The sequence below is a fragment of the Phyllobates terribilis genome, unplaced genomic scaffold (assembly GCF_046119375.1).
Source record: "Phyllobates terribilis strain yellow unplaced genomic scaffold, ASM4611937v1 Scaffold_5__5_contigs__length_657084704, whole genome shotgun sequence".
NCBI classification, from domain to species: Eukaryota; Metazoa; Chordata; class Amphibia; order Anura; family Dendrobatidae; genus Phyllobates; species Phyllobates terribilis.
In genome coordinates, this window is record NW_027362765.1 from 651,874,279 (window position 1) to 651,895,166 (window position 20,888).

At 46.0% G+C, this 20,888-nt stretch overlaps 5 non-coding genes and 9 pseudogenes across 5 annotated transcripts; all 14 read right to left on the bottom strand.

The window, feature by feature from the left end:
• Positions 1-5,452: 5,452 nt before the first annotated feature.
• Positions 5,453-5,630, bottom strand: LOC141150339 (U2 spliceosomal RNA; annotated as a pseudogene).
• A 789-nt stretch (positions 5,631-6,419) lies between these two features.
• On the bottom strand, positions 6,420-6,511 carry LOC141151234 (U2 spliceosomal RNA; annotated as a pseudogene).
• A 1,115-nt stretch (positions 6,512-7,626) lies between these two features.
• LOC141150526 (U2 spliceosomal RNA) lies at positions 7,627-7,807 on the bottom strand (annotated as a pseudogene).
• A 791-nt stretch (positions 7,808-8,598) lies between these two features.
• LOC141151203 (U2 spliceosomal RNA) lies at positions 8,599-8,690 on the bottom strand (annotated as a pseudogene).
• Positions 8,691-9,805: 1,115 nt separating this feature from the next.
• On the bottom strand, positions 9,806-9,986 carry LOC141150527 (U2 spliceosomal RNA; annotated as a pseudogene).
• Positions 9,987-10,777: 791 nt separating this feature from the next.
• On the bottom strand, positions 10,778-10,869 carry LOC141151235 (U2 spliceosomal RNA; annotated as a pseudogene).
• Positions 10,870-11,984: 1,115 nt separating this feature from the next.
• LOC141274521 (U2 spliceosomal RNA) lies at positions 11,985-12,175 on the bottom strand. The gene has a single exon (XR_012322795.1). It is a non-coding gene; the product is annotated as a U2 spliceosomal RNA (small nuclear RNA).
• A 1,115-nt stretch (positions 12,176-13,290) lies between these two features.
• On the bottom strand, positions 13,291-13,481 carry LOC141274522 (U2 spliceosomal RNA). Its single transcript, XR_012322796.1, has one exon. It is a non-coding gene; the product is annotated as a U2 spliceosomal RNA (small nuclear RNA).
• A 1,115-nt stretch (positions 13,482-14,596) lies between these two features.
• LOC141150759 (U2 spliceosomal RNA) lies at positions 14,597-14,787 on the bottom strand. Its single transcript, XR_012246879.1, has one exon. It is a non-coding gene; the product is annotated as a U2 spliceosomal RNA (small nuclear RNA).
• Positions 14,788-15,583: 796 nt separating this feature from the next.
• On the bottom strand, positions 15,584-15,675 carry LOC141151236 (U2 spliceosomal RNA; annotated as a pseudogene).
• Positions 15,676-16,790: 1,115 nt separating this feature from the next.
• Positions 16,791-16,968, bottom strand: LOC141150295 (U2 spliceosomal RNA; annotated as a pseudogene).
• Positions 16,969-17,757: 789 nt separating this feature from the next.
• Positions 17,758-17,849, bottom strand: LOC141151237 (U2 spliceosomal RNA; annotated as a pseudogene).
• Positions 17,850-18,964: 1,115 nt separating this feature from the next.
• Positions 18,965-19,155, bottom strand: LOC141274523 (U2 spliceosomal RNA). Its single transcript, XR_012322797.1, has one exon. It is a non-coding gene; the product is annotated as a U2 spliceosomal RNA (small nuclear RNA).
• A 1,115-nt stretch (positions 19,156-20,270) lies between these two features.
• On the bottom strand, positions 20,271-20,461 carry LOC141274524 (U2 spliceosomal RNA). Its single transcript, XR_012322798.1, has one exon. It is a non-coding gene; the product is annotated as a U2 spliceosomal RNA (small nuclear RNA).
• Positions 20,462-20,888: the final 427 nt, after the last annotated feature.

Consider the following 20,888-nt stretch of genomic DNA (forward strand, 5'->3'; position numbering starts at 1 on the left):
AAGGTGCATAAGTCATTCTCCAAATTCTTCCACTTTTAGTGTAAGTAAAGTTTGCCACTGCTGTCATCGTTTCTTTTCTCTTTGTCTCTAGAGCCAGTCTTCTTGAATTTGACAGCATCTCCACATCTACTTCAGGTAAGTTATAAAGTCTAATTGTTTTTTCTAGTAAGACATATTGTTTTGGCGGTGTAATTAGGACAGGAGAATTTTGGGGCAATGTTATCCACTTTCTTTTCCTAAAGATATCTCCAGCTGCATATCTTAAGTAGAAAGACCAATGAGTTCTTAGATTGGTCATTTTGAAGCAAAAACTAAAGAACTTTAGGTACAAAAAATTTTTGATATTTGGGATATTCTTTCCACCATATTTATGCTGCTTGTACATTGTCTCTCTTCGAACCTTCTCCATTTTTGATCCCCACAGAAAAAGAAAAATTTGTCTCTGGAGAAACTTTACTGTGTTCTCATTCGGGGGGTACACCATACTTAAAAACAACATTATCGGCAACAACAAAGACTTAATGATCAAGTTTTTACCTTCCATTGATAATTTTCTGAGTTTCCATAAACTTATCTTCTTTTGCATTTTCTCCTTCACCAACTGCCAACTTTCTTCTCCATCATTCTTTTTTGTAAACACAACACCTAAAATTTTGATCTTATCACTTCTTATTTTAAGTTGAGGAATCTGCGCATCTGACCAATCACCGAATCCAAGACATTCGCTCTTCTCCAAGTTCAGTTTGAAGGCAGATGCTAAACAGAAAAAATCAGTAGTTCTTACTGCTCTTCTCAGCGATTGTTCTGAGTCGCACAGGATCGTGATGTCATCCATGTACCCCAGTGACTTAGTACTTAGTCCATTTCCACCTGGTATGGGTACACCTTTCACCATCTTATCTTTCCTCAACATTGCCAGTAGAGGCTCGATTGCGCAGATAAAGAGCAGAGGCGAAAGTGGGCATCCTTGTTTGACGCCCGACTTTAGAAAAACTTCTGAAGATAAAAAACCATTAATTAAAATCCTGCTAAAACTTCCATCATATAAAAGTGCAATGTGCTTAATAAAAACATCCGGGAATTTCATTTTCTTTAACACAGAATACAGGTACTTATGAGAGACTCTGTCGTACGCTTTCTGGAAATCAAGGGACAGAAGAGCTAGCTTTTGCTTCCTCTCTTGCTGATACCAAATTGCGTCCCGTATAATATTCAAGTTTTCTGCAATTGTACGACCAGGCACACCACATACCTGATCAGGATGCACGACCTTCTCTATCACCTTCTTCATTCTGTTCACCATGATTTTTGCCATAATTTTATAATCTACGTTGAGTAACGTGATTGGTCTCCAGTTCTCTAGATTAGTCTTATCTCCTTTTTTAAAAAGCAGGGTGACCACACCACTTCTCCAAGATTCAGGCAATTTGTCACATAAAAAGACAGCTTTAAAAATCTCAAACAGGTCGTCTTTTAAAATCTCCCAAAAAGTAAGATAAAATTCAATTTGTAGTCCGTCAGTACCCGGTGTTTTTCCTCTAGAAAAGCTTTTGATTGCACTTAGCAGTTCTTCTTCACAGATATCTTCAATCAACAACTCTTGATCTTGCTTTTCAAGGTGATTCTGCAATGAATTAAGAGCATCAGGTAAAAAATCAGCGTCAATTTTCTTTTCGCTAAAAAGATTTTGATAAAAAGTTTGCGCTTTGTCCAACAGTCCATCTTTAGTTGTTTCACCATCAAGTTCTTTAATTAATTCTTTGCGTTCTAAAGATTTTTTGAAAAAGAACCTGGAACATGTTTCATTTTTTTCCATATGTTCTACCTTGGCGTTGAAAATTATTTCTTTGCCTTTCTGTTCAATTGCTTTTTTAATGTCTTCTTTGACTTGTAAAATAACATCCTCCATATCTATCCCTGCATTTCTGAGTTTGTAACCTGTTTGCAGTTTTGTATTCAGGTCTTTAAACCATTTCTGATTCTGTCTGGCCTTCCTTTTGCCAGCTAAGAGAAAAAAATGTCTAATTTGAGACTTCACATACTCCCACCATTCTAGAATTCTTTTGTAATAATGTTTTTTCCCCTGTAGTTTTTTATAAAATTTCAAAAATTCCTCTTTTATACTTTCATCTTCCAGCAGCAGAGTGTTCAACTTCCAGACACCTCGCCCTTTCTCTAGACTGGGCAATTCCAAGTGAGTAATTAACGTTTTGTGGTCAGAAAAGATGTTACCTGTTAGATCCACTTTATTCACTTTAAAACTCTGTGATGTCAGAACAAAGTCAATTCTTGATTTTAGAAGATTGTTCTCCCAAGTGTATCCTGGTTCAGAGGTATTCTTTACTCTCCAGACATCATTCAGGCAAGTATCGTCGATTAGATTTTTTAACTGCATCTCAGTTTTGTCTTTCCTTCTAGTACCTGATGTCCTATTTTCATCAGACCGGATACAATTGAAGTCACCGCCAACCACAGTTGGTGTAGGACCAGGTATAAAGAGTTTGATGATATCTAATAAACTGGATCTTTCCTCTTTAATCGGAGATGCATAAACATTAATCAGCTTGAACTCGGATCCACAGTAACTCACATTAACAACTAGTGCACGTCCAGGTTCAACTTCAGTGAACGAGGTAACCTTAAAGTCTTTGTTTTTAAACAGGACGCCAACACCAGTAGCACGCGATCCATTTTCACCGGACCAGATGGAAGGTCCGTTCGCCCAATCTTCCCTTAGTTTGTTATAGTTAGGGTCATGGTCAATGCCGCATTCTTGAAGTAAAAAAATATCAGCATCTAAAGTCATCAGGTAAGAAAATAAAGCAGCTCTCTTGACAGAGCCCTTTAAACTCCTCACATTTAGTGAGGCAATTTTGAGTGTAGCCATAAATCATTTAAACAGAGCTTGAGTCCGTATCTGACATGAATCCGACCGGGGTAGAGGGACCCGCAGAAACGTCCGTGTCTGAGAATTCCTCGATGTTCACCGGATCAGATGGGTTTACAGGTTTAGGAACTGAGATGATCGGTTTAGGTGAGTAATTAGGGAGGACTATTTTCAAACGCCCAGCAGGTCTTTTGCTGGCGCTCTCTCCCTTAAACAAACTCGACTTCTCCTTTTTCCTTTTCCTCAAAACCTCCACGTCAATGTTAATCTCCTCCTCCTCCTCCTCACCACCAGCCTCCTTAGAAGACTCCTCTCCCATCTCCACTTCAGACTCAGCTGGATTCTCCTCCACCACATGACCATCTGGACTCTCCGACCAATCCTTGAGAACAATGCTATCCCCAGGCGGGTCCCCAGCAGTGTCCTTGGGCGGATCCCCAGAAGGGTTCCCGGGAGGGTCCTTGGATTTGTCTGTTTGTTCTTCAGGACTGGACCGCTTCGGAGGGGCTCCCCCCCGAGCTGCATCTGCATAGCTGAAGGTCTTTTTTCTCAACGGACAATCCCGAAAAGAGTGCCCAGGGATACGGCAGATATTACAGATCATCTGATTTGGGCAGTTCAGAGTGACATGTCCTTTTTGATAGCACTTCTTGCAAAGAGCGTTCTCCTCCTTGCAGCTCTCAAAGGAATGCCCAAAGTCCATACATTTTCTGCAGAAGATAGGCATCCCTGGATAGAAGAGTCTTCCTCTCTCTCTGCCAATCAGGAAGCTCTGAGGCGGATGAATGAGTCCACCAATTCCCAAACCTTCTCTCAGCTTCACGATGAACTTGTATTTTCCGGTCCACAACCTCTCAGAGTTCATGATTTTGTGAGAAAAGTGGACCTCAGAGCAATAGTTATGCAGAAACGCAGCCACATCCTTTTCAGAGACATGCGGATTGCTCATATGAACCACCACAGACTTCTCTTCTGCCAGGCAGAGGGTCACAAAACACAGTCCTTTAAGATCTTCCTCCTGAAGTCTCAGCTTGATCTGATGGTAAAAATTCTGAGATGCCACTTCAGAGGTCAGGGTAAGCACAAAGCGTCCAGGAGCATCTTGAAGTGCCAGAATGTTCTCCCTTTTCACCTGCAGGATCTCAAGCAGGACCTTCCTCACGAAGAAAGACAGGGAGAACTTGTCACGGGCTCGCTCTTCAACTTCAATCTTGAAAGAGTTCTTGATCTTCAAGTCGCCAGCTCCAGCAGAACGGAGAGTAGCCGATGTCGCCATCGCCATATTCAGATAAGTCGATCGCCTTCTTGGTTCTCTTCAGCACGCACACCCCCTATAGCAGCAGGAGGCTTAAGACAGTAGAACTGCCGATGCCTCAAGGCCGAGGATGCGATAGGCTTTGGAGTCTTCCAGCAACAACACTTGGTCGTAGCCAAAAGGCCGAGAAGCGATAACCAGAATTGGTTTCAAACTACGGAGCCACCCAAGGATCCTGAAAAGTCCATTTGTGGAGATGAGCTCCTGGACTCCCGTTAAGAAGACATGTTGTCAACCTCTAGATCCCTTACATGCCTGCACTTTTCGGCTTGCTGCTGCTGCAATCCACGCGTTTTAGATCTGCATAACTCCACCTCTTTAAACACAGCACCTTCACCCCCTGCTGTTCCCACCCGCCTCAACACCGTTGGAAGGGAGGAGAACCAATTAAGGCGGGGGGTGGGGTGGAACGAGCAGCTGTCTACCCTTAGCAGGAGGGCTCCTGATTACATACCTCTCCTGCTGCTGCTGCTGCTGGCTGTCCAGCAGCAGACTGAAGGTGGCTGCTGCTGTGCACAGGTATATAAAGGCTCAGAGCCTATTATGACACGCGCAGCCAGCGTTCCATTGCCACATTCCATCTACTGCAGGCAGGATACCTGGCTGGCTGAATGTCGCTGAGAAGCTCACAGAGACCGCCATAAGCAACAGTTTAACAGAATGCCACAGACTAATCAACCAAACTTTTTGGGTTGGGTTCTCTTTTATAGTCTGCAGGCATTAAATGAAAGAAGTCAGTGTTCCAGCAGAAGGAGACAACGTTTCAGAAAAGGCATTGTAGCAAACCAAAAAAGAAATTTTAAGCGCAGCAGAGTAACCAGCGCACATACCTGTTAGCTCAGGTGAGTTTAAAAGGCTGCTGTTGATAACAAGGGCATTTGCTAAATAGATGGTGTGTGTGCAACAATATACTGAAAGGTCAATTATATTGTGCAGCTTATCTCACCACCTGTAGTTATTTAGGTGAAAGCTCCAAAATGCTTGCCTAATATGTCTGTTTATCCAAAAGGAAGTAAAAAGGGAGAGCTAGAAAGATAGCATTGCATCACATTACATGGCAATGCAATGCACAGTTGCTGAAGTTGAACCAAAATGAGCTTGTAATCTGGCTTCTGCAACTTTGAACATGAAAAATCCAATGAGGAGAAGAAAAGCAAAGCCAAAGAGTCCATCCCAAAATCCGACAAACAAGCAAAATGAACAAAAAACATTGAATTAAATTCTTTCTGATTTTAGAAACTGCATTAAAGAAGGGGTGCACCGGTCCTGGAGATACTGCAATACCAGGTCAATGCGTGGAGTGGACAGAGCAAGCTCTTTTTCCATCTCCCTGTTCTAAAAATCCATTTAATATATGGTCCCCAGATAGGGGACGTATCAGATATTAAACTGATAAGAACAGATTTTTTATCGAAAGCCCGAATTCGTGTACAAAACCCGAGTGCGCTTAAAAAAGTGACAAGTGCCACAAAAAAAGTGCACTAGGATGCTGGTCTTCTTGAAACCCTCTCCAAAAGGAGAAGGGTCCCCCAAACCATTCCCCGTCCCTCCGAGCCAAAAGGCCACAGCGAGGAACAGGGACAAAAAGCCACCTCCAGCCGAAGCCAGAGGCGACCCAATCATACCCCCAGCACCTGCCCGAGTTCTCACCCGAGCAAGGCACTGGGAGCCAAAGACTGTGCTCCCCTCCCGGAAGAGGGGAGCCAACAACGCTCTCCTCCCGAAAGAGGAGAGCCAGGGGGGTTCAGGGGGGAGCGGAACCTGATGGCCACACACTCCCCCCCTAGACCTGCCAAGAGAGGAACCCGTAAGGGAACCGCATCCCGACAAAATCCTAGTAGGACGTGACACACGTGAATAAGTGGACACACAGTGACAAAGAAATTAAATAAATAGTGAAGGTTTCACAGTATAATACTGCCCGGACCTTCAACCGGGAATTGAAAAATTCCCCATCCTAAGGCCAGAAGGCCCGGAATAAGGGTGTGTGCGAAGAAAGAAAATTTGAAGTGCTTGTGCAAATGTGCCATAAACTCAAGTGGGGTTCCCAATCCCAGTGAGTTAAGGCACCCCAGGGTCACCACTCCTGGGGCACTTCACACTTCGGGCTTTCGATCTTCCCCGGCCCAATGGCGTCGATCCTGGGGGGCCATGCTTTCCACCAGATGACTATATTAGCCACCTGGCGTACTAACAAGCGCCTAAACCCCAGTGTGCATAATGTATCAATCTACTAGGGCGGCCAACATCCAAAACCGCCTTTTCGAAAGATACTACACTTGATCTTAGCCAAAAGGCCGAGAAGCGATAACCAGAATTGGTTTCAAACTACGGAGCCACCCAAGGATCCTGAAAAGTCCATTTGTGGAGATGAGCTCCTGGACTCCCGTTAAGAAGACATGTTGTCAACCTCTAGATCCCTTACATGCCTGCACTTTTCGGCTTGCTGCTGCTGCAATCCACGCGTTTTAGATCTGCATAACTCCACCTCTTTAAACACAGCACCTTCACCCCCTGCTGTTCCCACCCGCCTCAACACCGTTGGAAGGGAGGAGAACCAATTAAGGCGGGGGGTGGGGTGGAACGAGCAGCTGTCTACCCTTAGCAGGAGGGCTCCTGATTACATACCTCTCCTGCTGCTGCTGCTGCTGGCTGTCCAGCAGCAGACTGAAGGTGGCTGCTGCTGTGCACAGGTATATAAAGGCTCAGAGCCTATTATGACACGCGCAGCCAGCGTTCCATTGCCACATTCCATCTACTGCAGGCAGGATACCTGGCTGGCTGAATGTCGCTGAGAAGCTCACAGAGACCGCCATAAGCAACAGTTTAACAGAATGCCACAGACTAATCAACCAAACTTTTTGGGTTGGGTTCTCTTTTATAGTCTGCAGGCATTAAATGAAAGAAGTCAGTGTTCCAGCAGAAGGAGACAACGTTTCAGAAAAGGCATTGTAGCAAACCAAAAAAGAAATTTTAAGCGCAGCAGAGTAACCAGCGCACATACCTGTTAGCTCAGGTGAGTTTAAAAGGCTGCTGTTGATAACAAGGGCATTTGCTAAATAGATGGTGTGTGTGCAACAATATACTGAAAGGTCAATTATATTGTGCAGCTTATCTCACCACCTGTAGTTATTTAGGTGAAAGCTCCAAAATGCTTGCCTAATATGTCTGTTTATCCAAAAGGAAGTAAAAAGGGAGAGCTAGAAAGATAGCATTGCATCACATTACATGGCAATGCAATGCACAGTTGCTGAAGTTGAACCAAAATGAGCTTGTAATCTGGCTTCTGCAACTTTGAACATGAAAAATCCAATGAGGAGAAGAAAAGCAAAGCCAAAGAGTCCATCCCAAAATCCGACAAACAAGCAAAATGAACAAAAAACATTGAATTCAATTCTTTCTGATTTTAGAAACTGCATTAAAGAAGGGGTGCACCGGTCCTGGAGATACTGCAATACCAGGTCAATGCGTGGAGTGGACAGAGCAAGCTCTTTTTCCATCTCCCTGTTCTAAAAATCCATTTAATATATGGTCCCCAGATAGGGGACGTATCAGATATTAAACTGATAAGAACAGATTTTTTTTTGTCGAAAGCCCGAATTCGTGTACAAAACCCGAGTGCGCTTAAAAAAGTGACAAGTGCCACAAAAAAAGTGCACTAGGATGCTGGTCTTCTTGAAACCCTCTCCAAAAGGAGAAGGGTCCCCCAAACCATTCCCCGTCCCTCCGAGCCAGAAGGCCACAGCGAGGAACAGGAACAGATAGCCACCTCCAGCCGGAGCCAGAGGCGACCCAATCTTACCCCCAGCACCTGCCCGAGTTCTCACCCGAGCAAGGCACTGGGAGCCAAAGACTGTGCTCCCCTCCCGGAAGAGGGGAGCCAACAACGCTCTCCTCCCGAAAGAGGAGAGCCAGGGGGGTTCAGGGGGGAGCGGAACCTGATGGCCACACACTCCCCCCCTAGACCTGCCAAGAGAGGAACCCGTAAGGGAACCGCATCCCGACAAAATCCTAGTAAGGACGTGGACACACGTGAAAAAGTGGACACACAGTGACAAAAAAATTAAATAAATAGTGAAGGTTTCACAGTATAATACTGCCCGGACCTTCGACCGGGAATTGAAAAATTCCCCATCCTAAGGCCAGAAGGCCCGGAATAAGGGTGTGTGTGAAGAAAGAAATATTGAAGTGCTAGTGCAAATGTGCCATAAACTCAAGTGGGGTTCCCAATCCCAGTGAGTTGAGGCACCCCAGGGTCACCACTCCTGGGGCACTTCACACTTCGGGCTTTCGATCTTCCCCGGCCCAATGGCGTCGATCCTGGGGGGCCATGCTTTCCACCAGATGACTATATTAGCCACCTGGCGTACTAACAAGCGCCTAAATCCCAGTGTGCATAATGTATCAATCTACTAGGGCGGCCAACATCCAAAACCGCCTTTTCGAAAGATACTACACTTGATCTTAGCCAAAAGGCCGAGAAGCGATAACCAGAATTGGTTTCAAACTACGGAGCCACCCAAGGATCCTGAAAAGTCCATTTGTGGAGATGAGCTCCTGGACTCCCGTTAAGAAGACATGTTGTCAACCTCTAGATCCCTTACATGCCTGCACTTTTCGGCTTGCTGCTGCTGCAATCCACGCGTTTTAGATCTGCATAACTCCACCTCTTTAAACACAGCACCTTCACCCCCTGCTGTTCCCACCCGCCTCAACACCGTTGGAAGGGAGGAGAACCAATTAAGGCGGGGGGTGGGGTGGAACGAGCAGCTGTCTACCCTTAGCAGGAGGGCTCCTGATTACATACCTCTCCTGCTGCTGCTGCTGCTGGCTGTCCAGCAGCAGACTGAAGGTGGCTGCTGCTGTGCACAGGTATATAAAGGCTCAGAGCCTATTATGACACGCGCAGCCAGCGTTCCATTGCCACATTCCATCTACTGCAGGCAGGATACCTGGCTGGCTGAATGTCGCTGAGAAGCTCACAGAGACCGCCATAAGCAACAGTTTAACAGAATGCCACAGACTAATCAACCAAACTTTTTGGGTTGGGTTCTCTTTTATAGTCTGCAGGCATTAAATGAAAGAAGTCAGTGTTCCAGCAGAAGGAGACAACGTTTCAGAAAAGGCATTGTAGCAAACCAAAAAAGAAATTTTAAGCGCAGCAGAGTAACCAGCGCACATACCTGTTAGCTCAGGTGAGTTTAAAAGGCTGCTGTTGATAACAAGGGCATTTGCTAAATAGATGGTGTGTGTGCAACAATATACTGAAAGGTCAATTATATTGTGCAGCTTATCTCACCACCTGTAGTTATTTAGGTGAAAGCTCCAAAATGCTTGCCTAATATGTCTGTTTATCCAAAAGGAAGTAAAAAGGGAGAGCTAGAAAGATAGCATTGCATCACATTACATGGCAATGCAATGCACAGTTGCTGAAGTTGAACCAAAATGAGCTTGTAATCTGGCTTCTGCAACTTTGAACATGAAAAATCCAATGAGGAGAAGAAAAGCAAAGCCAAAGAGTCCATCCCAAAATCCGACAAACAAGCAAAATGAACAAAAAACATTGAATTCAATTCTTTCTGATTTTAGAAACTGCATTAAAGAAGGGGTGCACCGGTCCTGGAGATACTGCAATACCAGGTCAATGCGTGGAGTGGACAGAGCAAGCTCTTTTTCCATCTCCCTGTTCTAAAAATCCATTTAATATATGGTCCCCAGATAGGGGACGTATCAGATATTAAACTGATAAGAACAGATTTTTTTTTGTCGAAAGCCCGAATTCGTGTACAAAACCCGAGTGCGCTTAAAAAAGTGACAAGTGCCACAAAAAAAGTGCACTAGGATGCTGGTCTTCTTGAAACCCTCTCCAAAAGGAGAAGGGTCCCCCAAACCATTCCCCGTCCCTCCGAGCCAGAAGGCCACAGCGAGGAACAGGAACAGATAGCCACCTCCAGCCGGAGCCAGAGGCGACCCAATCTTACCCCCAGCACCTGCCCGAGTTCTCACCCGAGCAAGGCACTGGGAGCCAAAGACTGTGCTCCCCTCCCGGAAGAGGGGAGCCAACAACGCTCTCCTCCCGAAAGAGGAGAGCCAGGGGGGTTCAGGGGGGAGCGGAACCTGATGGCCACACACTCCCCCCCTAGACCTGCCAAGAGAGGAACCCGTAAGGGAACCGCATCCCGACAAAATCCTAGTAAGGACGTGGACACACGTGAAAAAGTGGACACACAGTGACAAAAAAATTAAATAAATAGTGAAGGTTTCACAGTATAATACTGCCCGGACCTTCGACCGGGAATTGAAAAATTCCCCATCCTAAGGCCAGAAGGCCCGGAATAAGGGTGTGTGTGAAGAAAGAAATATTGAAGTGCTAGTGCAAATGTGCCATAAACTCAAGTGGGGTTCCCAATCCCAGTGAGTTGAGGCACCCCAGGGTCACCACTCCTGGGGCACTTCACACTTCGGGCTTTCGATCTTCCCCGGCCCAATGGCGTCGATCCTGGGGGGCCATGCTTTCCACCAGATGACTATATTAGCCACCTGGCGTACTAACAAGCGCCTAAACCCCAGTGTGCATAATGTATCAATCTACTAGGGCGGCCAACATCCAAAACCGCCTTTTCGAAAGATACTACACTTGATCTTAGCCAAAAGGCCGAGAAGCGATAACCAGAATTGGTTTCAAACTACGGAGCCACCCAAGGATCCTGAAAAGTCCATTTGTGGAGATGAGCTCCTGGACTCCCGTTAAGAAGACATGTTGTCAACCTCTAGATCCCTTACATGCCTGCACTTTTCGGCTTGCTGCTGCTGCAATCCACGCGTTTTAGATCTGCATAACTCCACCTCTTTAAACACAGCACCTTCACCCCCTGCTGTTCCCACCCGCCTCAACACCGTTGGAAGGGAGGAGAACCAATTAAGGCGGGGGGTGGGGTGGAACGAGCAGCTGTCTACCCTTAGCAGGAGGGCTCCTGATTACATACCTCTCCTGCTGCTGCTGCTGCTGGCTGTCCAGCAGCAGACTGAAGGTGGCTGCTGCTGTGCACAGGTATATAAAGGCTCAGAGCCTATTATGACACGCGCAGCCAGCGTTCCATTGCCACATTCCATCTACTGCAGGCAGGATACCTGGCTGGCTGAATGTCGCTGAGAAGCTCACAGAGACCGCCATAAGCAACAGTTTAACAGAATGCCACAGACTAATCAACCAAACTTTTTGGGTTGGGTTCTCTTTTATAGTCTGCAGGCATTAAATGAAAGAAGTCAGTGTTCCAGCAGAAGGAGACAACGTTTCAGAAAAGGCATTGTAGCAAACCAAAAAAGAAATTTTAAGCGCAGCAGAGTAACCAGCGCACATACCTGTTAGCTCAGGTGAGTTTAAAAGGCTGCTGTTGATAACAAGGGCATTTGCTAAATAGATGGTGTGTGTGCAACAATATACTGAAAGGTCAATTATATTGTGCAGCTTATCTCACCACCTGTAGTTATTTAGGTGAAAGCTCCAAAATGCTTGCCTAATATGTCTGTTTATCCAAAAGGAAGTAAAAAGGGAGAGCTAGAAAGATAGCATTGCATCACATTACATGGCAATGCAATGCACAGTTGCTGAAGTTGAACCAAAATGAGCTTGTAATCTGGCTTCTGCAACTTTGAACATGAAAAATCCAATGAGGAGAAGAAAAGCAAAGCCAAAGAGTCCATCCCAAAATCCGACAAACAAGCAAAATGAACAAAAAACATTGAATTCAATTCTTTCTGATTTTAGAAACTGCATTAAAGAAGGGGTGCACCGGTCCTGGAGATACTGCAATACCAGGTCAATGCGTGGAGTGGACAGAGCAAGCTCTTTTTCCATCTCCCTGTTCTAAAAATCCATTTAATATATGGTCCCCAGATAGGGGACGTATCAGATATTAAACTGATAAGAACAGATACTACACTTGATCTTAGCCAAAAGGCCGAGAAGCGATAACCAGAATTGGTTTCCAACTACGGAGCCACCCAAGGATCCTGAAAAGTCCATTTGTGGAGATGAGCTCCTGGACTCCCGTTAAGAAGACATGTTGTCAACCTCTAGATCCCTTACATGCCTGCACTTTTCGGCTTGCTGCTGCTGCAATCCACGCGTTTTAGATCTGCATAACTCCACCTCTTTAAACACAGCACCTTCACCCCCTGCTGTTCCCACCCGCCTCAACACCGTTGGAAGGGAGGAGAACCAATTAAGGCGGGGGGTGGGGTGGAACGAGCAGCTGTCTACCCTTAGCAGGAGGGCTCCTGATTACATACCTCTCCTGCTGCTGCTGCTGCTGGCTGTCCAGCAGCAGACTGAAGGTGGCTGCTGCTGTGCACAGGTATATAAAGGCTCAGAGCCTATTATGACACGCGCAGCCAGCGTTCCATTGCCACATTCCATCTACTGCAGGCAGGATACCTGGCTGGCTGAATGTCGCTGAGAAGCTCACAGAGACCGCCATAAGCAACAGTTTAACAGAATGCCACAGACTAATCAACCAAACTTTTTGGGTTGGGTTCTCTTTTATAGTCTGCAGGCATTAAATGAAAGAAGTCAGTGTTCCAGCAGAAGGAGACAACGTTTCAGAAAAGGCATTGTAGCAAACCAAAAAAGAAATTTTAAGCGCAGCAGAGTAACCAGCGCACATACCTGTTAGCTCAGGTGAGTTTAAAAGGCTGCTGTTGATAACAAGGGCATTTGCTAAATAGATGGTGTGTGTGCAACAATATACTGAAAGGTCAATTATATTGTGCAGCTTATCTCACCACCTGTAGTTATTTAGGTGAAAGCTCCAAAATGCTTGCCTAATATGTCTGTTTATCCAAAAGGAAGTAAAAAGGGAGAGCTAGAAAGATAGCATTGCATCACATTACATGGCAATGCAATGCACAGTTGCTGAAGTTGAACCAAAATGAGCTTGTAATCTGGCTTCTGCAACTTTGAACATGAAAAATCCAATGAGGAGAAGAAAAGCAAAGCCAAAGAGTCCATCCCAAAATCCGACAAACAAGCAAAATGAACAAAAAACATTGAATTCAATTCTTTCTGATTTTAGAAACTGCATTAAAGAAGGGGTGCACCGGTCCTGGAGATACTGCAATACCAGGTCAATGCGTGGAGTGGACAGAGCAAGCTCTTTTTCCATCTCCCTGTTCTAAAAATCCATTTAATATATGGTCCCCAGATAGGGGACGTATCAGATATTAAACTGATAAGAACAGATACTACACTTGATCTTAGCCAAAAGGCCGAGAAGCGATAACCAGAATTGGTTTCAAACTACGGAGCCACCCAAGGATCCTGAAAAGTCCATTTGTGGAGATGAGCTCCTGGACTCCCGTTAAGAAGACATGTTGTCAACCTCTAGATCCCTTACATGCCTGCACTTTTCGGCTTGCTGCTGCTGCAATCCACGCGTTTTAGATCTGCATAACTCCACCTCTTTAAACACAGCACCTTCACCCCCTGCTGTTCCCACCCGCCTCAACACCGTTGGAAGGGAGGAGAACCAATTAAGGCGGGGGGTGGGGTGGAACGAGCAGCTGTCTACCCTTAGCAGGAGGGCTCCTGATTACATACCTCTCCTGCTGCTGCTGCTGCTGGCTGTCCAGCAGCAGACTGAAGGTGGCTGCTGCTGTGCACAGGTATATAAAGGCTCAGAGCCTATTATGACACGCACAGCCAGCGTTCCATTGCCACATTCCATCTACTGCAGGCAGGATACCTGGCTGGCTGAATGTCGCTGAGAAGCTCACAGAGACCGCCATAAGCAACAGTTTAACAGAATGCCACAGACTAATCAACCAAACTTTTTGGGTTGGGTTCTCTTTTATAGTCTGCAGGCATTAAATGAAAGAAGTCAGTGTTCCAGCAGAAGGAGACAACGTTTCAGAAAAGGCATTGTAGCAAACCAAAAAAGAAATTTTAAGCGCAGCAGAGTAACCAGCGCACATACCTGTTAGCTCAGGTGAGTTTAAAAGGCTGCTGTTGATAACAAGGGCATTTGCTAAATAGATGGTGTGTGTGCAACAATATACTGAAAGGTCAATTATATTGTGCAGCTTATCTCACCACCTGTAGTTATTTAGGTGAAAGCTCCAAAATGCTTGCCTAATATGTCTGTTTATCCAAAAGGAAGTAAAAAGGGAGAGCTAGAAAGATAGCATTGCATCACATTACATGGCAATGCAATGCACAGTTGCTGAAGTTGAACCAAAATGAGCTTGTAATCTGGCTTCTGCAACTTTGAACATGAAAAATCCAATGAGGAGAAGAAAAGCAAAGCCAAAGAGTCCATCCCAAAATCCGACAAACAAGCAAAATGAACAAAAAACATTGAATTCAATTCTTTCTGATTTTAGAAACTGCATTAAAGAAGGGGTGCACCGGTCCTGGAGATACTGCAATACCAGGTCAATGCGTGGAGTGGACAGAGCAAGCTCTTTTTCCATCTCCCTGTTCTAAAAATCCATTTAATATATGGTCCCCAGATAGGGGACGTATCAGATATTAAACTGATAAGAACAGATTTTTTTTCTTTTTTTTTTTCTTTTCATCGAAAGCCCGAATTCGTGTACAAAACCCGAGTGCGCTTAAAAAAGTGACAAGTGCCATAAAAAAAGTGCACTAGGATGCTGGTCTTCTTGAAACCCTCTCCAAAAGGAGAAGGGTCCCCCAAACCATTCCCCGTCCCTCCGAGCCAAAAGGCCACAGCGAGGAACAGGGACAAAAAGCCACCTCCAGCCGAAGCCAGAGGCGACCCAATCATACCCCCAGCACCTGCCCGAGTTCTCACCCGAGCAAGGCACTGGGAGCCAAAGACTGTGCTCCCCTCCCGGAAGAGGGGAGCCAACAACGCTCTCCTCCCGAAAGAGGAGAGCCAGGGGGGTTCAGGGGGGAGCGGAACCTGATGGCCACACACTCCCCCCCTAGACCTGCCAAGAGAGGAACCCGTAAGGGAACCGCATCCCGACAAAATCCTAGTAGGACGTGACACACGTGAATAAGTGGACACACAGTGACAAAGAAATTAAATAAATAGTGAAGGTTTCACAGTATAATACTGCCCGGACCTTCAACCGGGAATTGAAAAATTCCCCATCCTAAGGCCAGAAGGCCCGGAATAAGGGTGTGTGCGAAGAAAGAAAATTTGAAGTGCTTGTGCAAATGTGCCATAAACTCAAGTGGGGTTCCCAATCCCAGTGAGTTAAGGCACCCCAGGGTCACCACTCCTGGGGCACTTCACACTTCGGGCTTTCGATCTTCCCCGGCCCAATGGCGTCGATCCTGGGGGACCATGCTTTCCACCAGATGACTATATTAGCCACCTGGCGTACTAACAAGCGCCTAAACCCCAGTGTGCATAATGTATCAATCTACTAGGGCGGCCAACATCCAAAACCGCCTTTTCGAAAGATACTACACTTGATCTTAGCCAAAAGGCCGAGAAGCGATAACCAGAATTGGTTTCAAACTACGGAGCCACCCAAGGATCCTGAAAAGTCCATTTGTGGAGATGAGCTCCTGGACTCCCGTTAAGAAGACATGTTGTCAACCTCTAGATCCCTTACATGCCTGCACTTTTCGGCTTGCTGCTGCTGCAATCCACGCGTTTTAGATCTGCATAACTCCACCTCTTTAAACACAGCACCTTCACCCCCTGCTGTTCCCACCCGCCTCAACACCGTTGGAAGGGAGGAGAACCAATTAAGGCGGGGGGTGGGGTGGAACGAGCAGCTGTCTACCCTTAGCAGGAGGGCTCCTGATTACATACCTCTCCTGCTGCTGCTGCTGCTGGCTGTCCAGCAGCAGACTGAAGGTGGCTGCTGCTGTGCACAGGTATATAAAGGCTCAGAGCCTATTATGACACGCGCAGCCAGCGTTCCATTGCCACATTCCATCTACTGCAGGCAGGATACCTGGCTGGCTGAATGTCGCTGAGAAGCTCACAGAGACCGCCATAAGCAACAGTTTAACAGAATGCCACAGACTAATCAACCAAACTTTTTGGGTTGGGTTCTCTTTTATAGTCTGCAGGCATTAAATGAAAGAAGTCAGTGTTCCAGCAGAAGGAGACAACGTTTCAGAAAAGGCATTGTAGCAAACCAAAAAAGAAATTTTAAGCGCAGCAGAGTAACCAGCGCACATACCTGTTAGCTCAGGTGAGTTTAAAAGGCTGCTGTTGATAACAAGGGCATTTGCTAAATAGATGGTGTGTGTGCAACAATATACTGAAAGGTCAATTATATTGTGCAGCTTATCTCACCACCTGTAGTTATTTAGGTGAAAGCTCCAAAATGCTTGCCTAATATGTCTGTTTATCCAAAAGGAAGTAAAAAGGGAGAGCTAGAAAGATAGCATTGCATCACATTACATGGCAATGCAATGCACAGTTGCTGAAGTTGAACCAAAATGAGCTTGTAATCTGGCTTCTGCAACTTTGAACATGAAAAATCCAATGAGGAGAAGAAAAGCAAAGCCAAAGAGTCCATCCCAAAATCCGACAAACAAGCAAAATGAACAAAAAACATTGAATTCAATTCTTTCTGATTTTAGAAACTGCATTAAAGAAGGGGTGCACCGGTCCTGGAGATACTGCAATACCAGGTCAATGCGTGGAGTGGACAGAGCAAGCTCTTTTTCCATCTCCCTGTTCTAAAAATCCATTTAATATATGGTCCCCAGATAGGGGACGTATCAGATATTAAACTGATAAGAACAGATTTTTTATCGAAAACCCGAATTCGTGTACAAAACCCGAGTGCGCTTAAAAAAGTGACAAGTGCCACAAAAAAAGTGCACTAGGATGCTGGTCTTCTTGAAACCCTCTCCAAAAGGAGAAGGGTCCCCCAAACCATTCCCCGTCCCTCCGAGCCAAAAGGCCACAGCGAGGAACAGGGACAAAAAGCCACCTCCAGCCGAAGCCAGAGGCGACCCAATCATACCCCCAGCACCTGCCCGAGTTCTCACCCGAGCAAGGCACTGGGAGCCAAAGACTGTGCTCCCCTCCCGGAAGAGGGGAGCCAACAACGCTCTCCTCCCGAAAGAGGAGAGCCAGGGGGGTTCAGGGGGGAGCGGAACCTGATGGCCACACACTCCCCCCCTAGACCTGCCAAGAGAGGAACCCGTAAGGGAACCGCATCCCGACAAAATCCTAGTAGGACGTGACACACGTGAATAAGTGGACACACAGTGACAAAGAAATTAAATAAATAGTGAAGGTTTCACAGTATAATACTGCCCGGACCTTCAACCGGGAATTGAAAAATTCCCCATCCTAAGGCCAGAAGGCCCGGAATAAGGGTGTGTGCGAAGAAAGAAAATTTGAAGTGCTTGTGCAAATGTGCCATAAACTCAAGTGGGGTTCCCAATCCCAGTGAGTTAAGGCACCCCAGGGTCACCACTCCTGGGGCACTTCACACTTCGGGCTTTCGATCTTCCCCGGCCCAATGGCGTCGATCCTGGGGGGCCATGCTTTCCACCAGATGACTATATTAGCCACCTGGCGTACTAACAAGCGCCTAAACCCCAGTGTGCATAATGTATCAATCTACTAGGGCGGCCAACATCCAAAACCGCCTTTTCGAAAGATACTACACTTGATCTTAGCCAAAAGGCCGAGAAGCGATAACCAGAATTGGTTTCAAACTACGGAGCCACCCAAGGATCCTGAAAAGTCCATTTGTGGAGATGAGCTCCTGGACTCCCGTTAAGAAGACATGTTGTCAACCTCTAGATCCCTTACATGCCTGCACTTTTCGGCTTGCTGCTGCTGCAATCCACGCGTTTTAGATCTGCATAACTCCACCTCTTTAAACACAGCACCTTCACCCCCTGCTGTTCCCACCCGCCTCAACACCGTTGGAAGGGAGGAGAACCAATTAAGGTGGGGGGTGGGGTGGAACGAGCAGCTGTCTACCCTTAGCAGGAGGGCTCCTGATTACATACCTCTCCTGCTGCTGCTGCTGCTGGCTGTCCAGCAGCAGACTGAAGGTGGCTGCTGCTGTGCACAGGTATATAAAGGCTCAGAGCCTATTATGACACGCGCAGCCAGCGTTCCATTGCCACATTCCATCTACTGCAGGCAGGATACCTGGCTGGCTGAATGTCGCTGAGAAGCTCACAGAGACCGCCATAAGCAACAGTTTAACAGAATGCCACAGACTAATCAACCAAACTTTTTTAGTTGGGTTCTCTTTTATAGTCTGCAGGCATTAAATGAAAGAAGTCAGTGTTCCAGTAGAAGGAGACAACGTTTCAGAAAAGGCATTGTAGCAAACCAAAAAAGAAATTTTAAGCGCAGCAGAGTAACCAGCGCACATACCTGTTAGCTCAGGTGAGTTTAAAAGGCTGCTGTTGATAACAAGGGCATTTGCTAAATAGATGGTGTGTGTGCAACAATATACTGAAAGGTCAATTATATTGTGCAGCTTATCTCACCACCTGTAGTTATTTAGGTGAAAGCTCCAAAATGCTTGCCTAATATGTCTGTTTATCCAAAAGGAAGTAAAAAGGGAGAGCTAGAAAGATAGCATTGCATCACATTACATGGCAATGCAATGCACAGTTGCTGAAGTTGAACCAAAATGAGCTTGTAATCTGGCTTCTGCAACTTTGAACATGAAAAATCCAATGAGGAGAAGAAAAGCAAAGCCAAAGAGTCCATCCCAAAATCCGACAAACAAGCAAAATGAACAAAAAACATTGAATTCAATTCTTTCTGATTTTAGAAACTGCATTAAAGAAGGGGTGCACCGGTCCTGGAGATACTGCAATACCAGGTCAATGCGTGGAGTGGACAGAGCAAGCTCTTTTTCCATCTCCCTGTTCTAAAAATCCATTTAATATATGGTCCCCAGATAGGGGACGTATCAGATATTAAACTGATAAGAACAGATACTACACTTGATCTTAGCCAAAAGGCCGAGAAGCGATAACCAGAATTGGTTTCAAACTACGGAGCCACCCAAGGATCCTGAAAAGTCCATTTGTGGAGATGAGCTCCTGGACTCCCGTTAAGAAGACATGTTGTCAACCTCTAGATCCCTTACATGCCTGCACTTTTCGGCTTGCTGCTGCTGCAATCCACGCGTTTTAGATCTGCATAACTCCACCTCTTTAAACACAGCACCTTCACCCCCTGCTGTTCCCACCCGCCTCAACACCGTTGGAAGGGAGGAGAACCAATTAAGGCGGGGGGTGGGGTGGAACGAGCAGCTGTCTACCCTTAGCAGGAGGGCTCCTGATTACATACCTCTCCTGCTGCTGCTGCTGCTGGCTGTCCAGCAGCAGACTGAAGGTGGCTGCTGCTGTGCACAGGTATATAAAGGCTCAGAGCCTATTATGACACGCGCAGCCAGCGTTCCATTGCCACATTCCATCTACTGCAGGCAGGATACCTGGCTGGCTGAATGTCGCTGAGAAGCTCACAGAGACCGCCATAAGCAACAGTTTAACAGAATGCCACAGACTAATCAACCAAACTTTTTGGGTTGGGTTCTCTTTTATAGTCTGCAGGCATTAAATGAAAGAAGTCAGTGTTCCAGCAGAAGGAGACAACGTTTCAGAAAAGGCATTGTAGCAAACCAAAAAAGAAATTTTAAGCGCAGCAGAGTAACCAGCGCACATACCTGTTAGCTCAGGTGAGTTTAAAAGGCTGCTGTTGATAACAAGGGCATTTGCTAAATAGATGGTGTGTGTGCAACAATATACTGAAAGGTCAATTATATTGTGCAGCTTATCTCACCACCTGTAGTTATTTAGGTGAAAGCTCCAAAATGCTTGCCTAATATGTCTGTTTATCCAAAAGGAAGTAAAAAGGGAGAGCTAGAAAGATAGCATTGCATCACATTACATGGCAATGCAATGCACAGTTGCTGAAGTTGAACCAAAATGAGCTTGTAATCTGGCTTCTGCAACTTTGAACATGAAAAATCCAATGAGGAGAAGAAAAGCAAAGCCAAAGAGTCCATCCCAAAATCCGACAAACAAGCAAAATGAACAAAAAACATTGAATTCAATTCTTTCTGATTTTAGAAACTGCATTAAAGAAGGGGTGCACCGGTCCTGGAGATACTGCAATACCAGGTCAATGCGTGGAGTGGACAGAGCAAGCTCTTTTTCCATCTCCCTGTTCTAAAAATCCATTTAATATATGGTCCCCAGATAGGGGACGTATCAGATATTAAACTGATAAGAACAGATACTACACTTGATCTTAGCCAAAAGGCCGAGAAGCGATAACCAGAATTGGTTTCAAACTACGGAGCCACCCAAGGATCCTGAAAAGTCCATTTGTGGAGATGAGCTCCTGGACTCCCGTTAAGAAGACATGTTGTCAACCTCTAGATCCCTTACATGCCTGCACTTTTCGGCTTGCTGCTGCTGCAATCCACGCGTTTTAGATCTGCATAACTCCACCTCTTTAAACACAGCACCTTCACCCCCTGCTGTTCCCACCCGCCTCAACACCGTTGGAAGGGAGGAGAACCAATTAAGGCGGGGGGTGGGGTGGAACGAGCAGCTGTCTACCCTTAGCAGGAGGGCTCCTGATTACATACCTCTCCTGCTGCTGCTGCTGCTGGCTGTCCAGCAGCAGACTGAAGATGGCTGCTGCTGTGCACAGGTATATAAAGGCTCAGAGCCTATTATGACACGCGCAGCCAGCG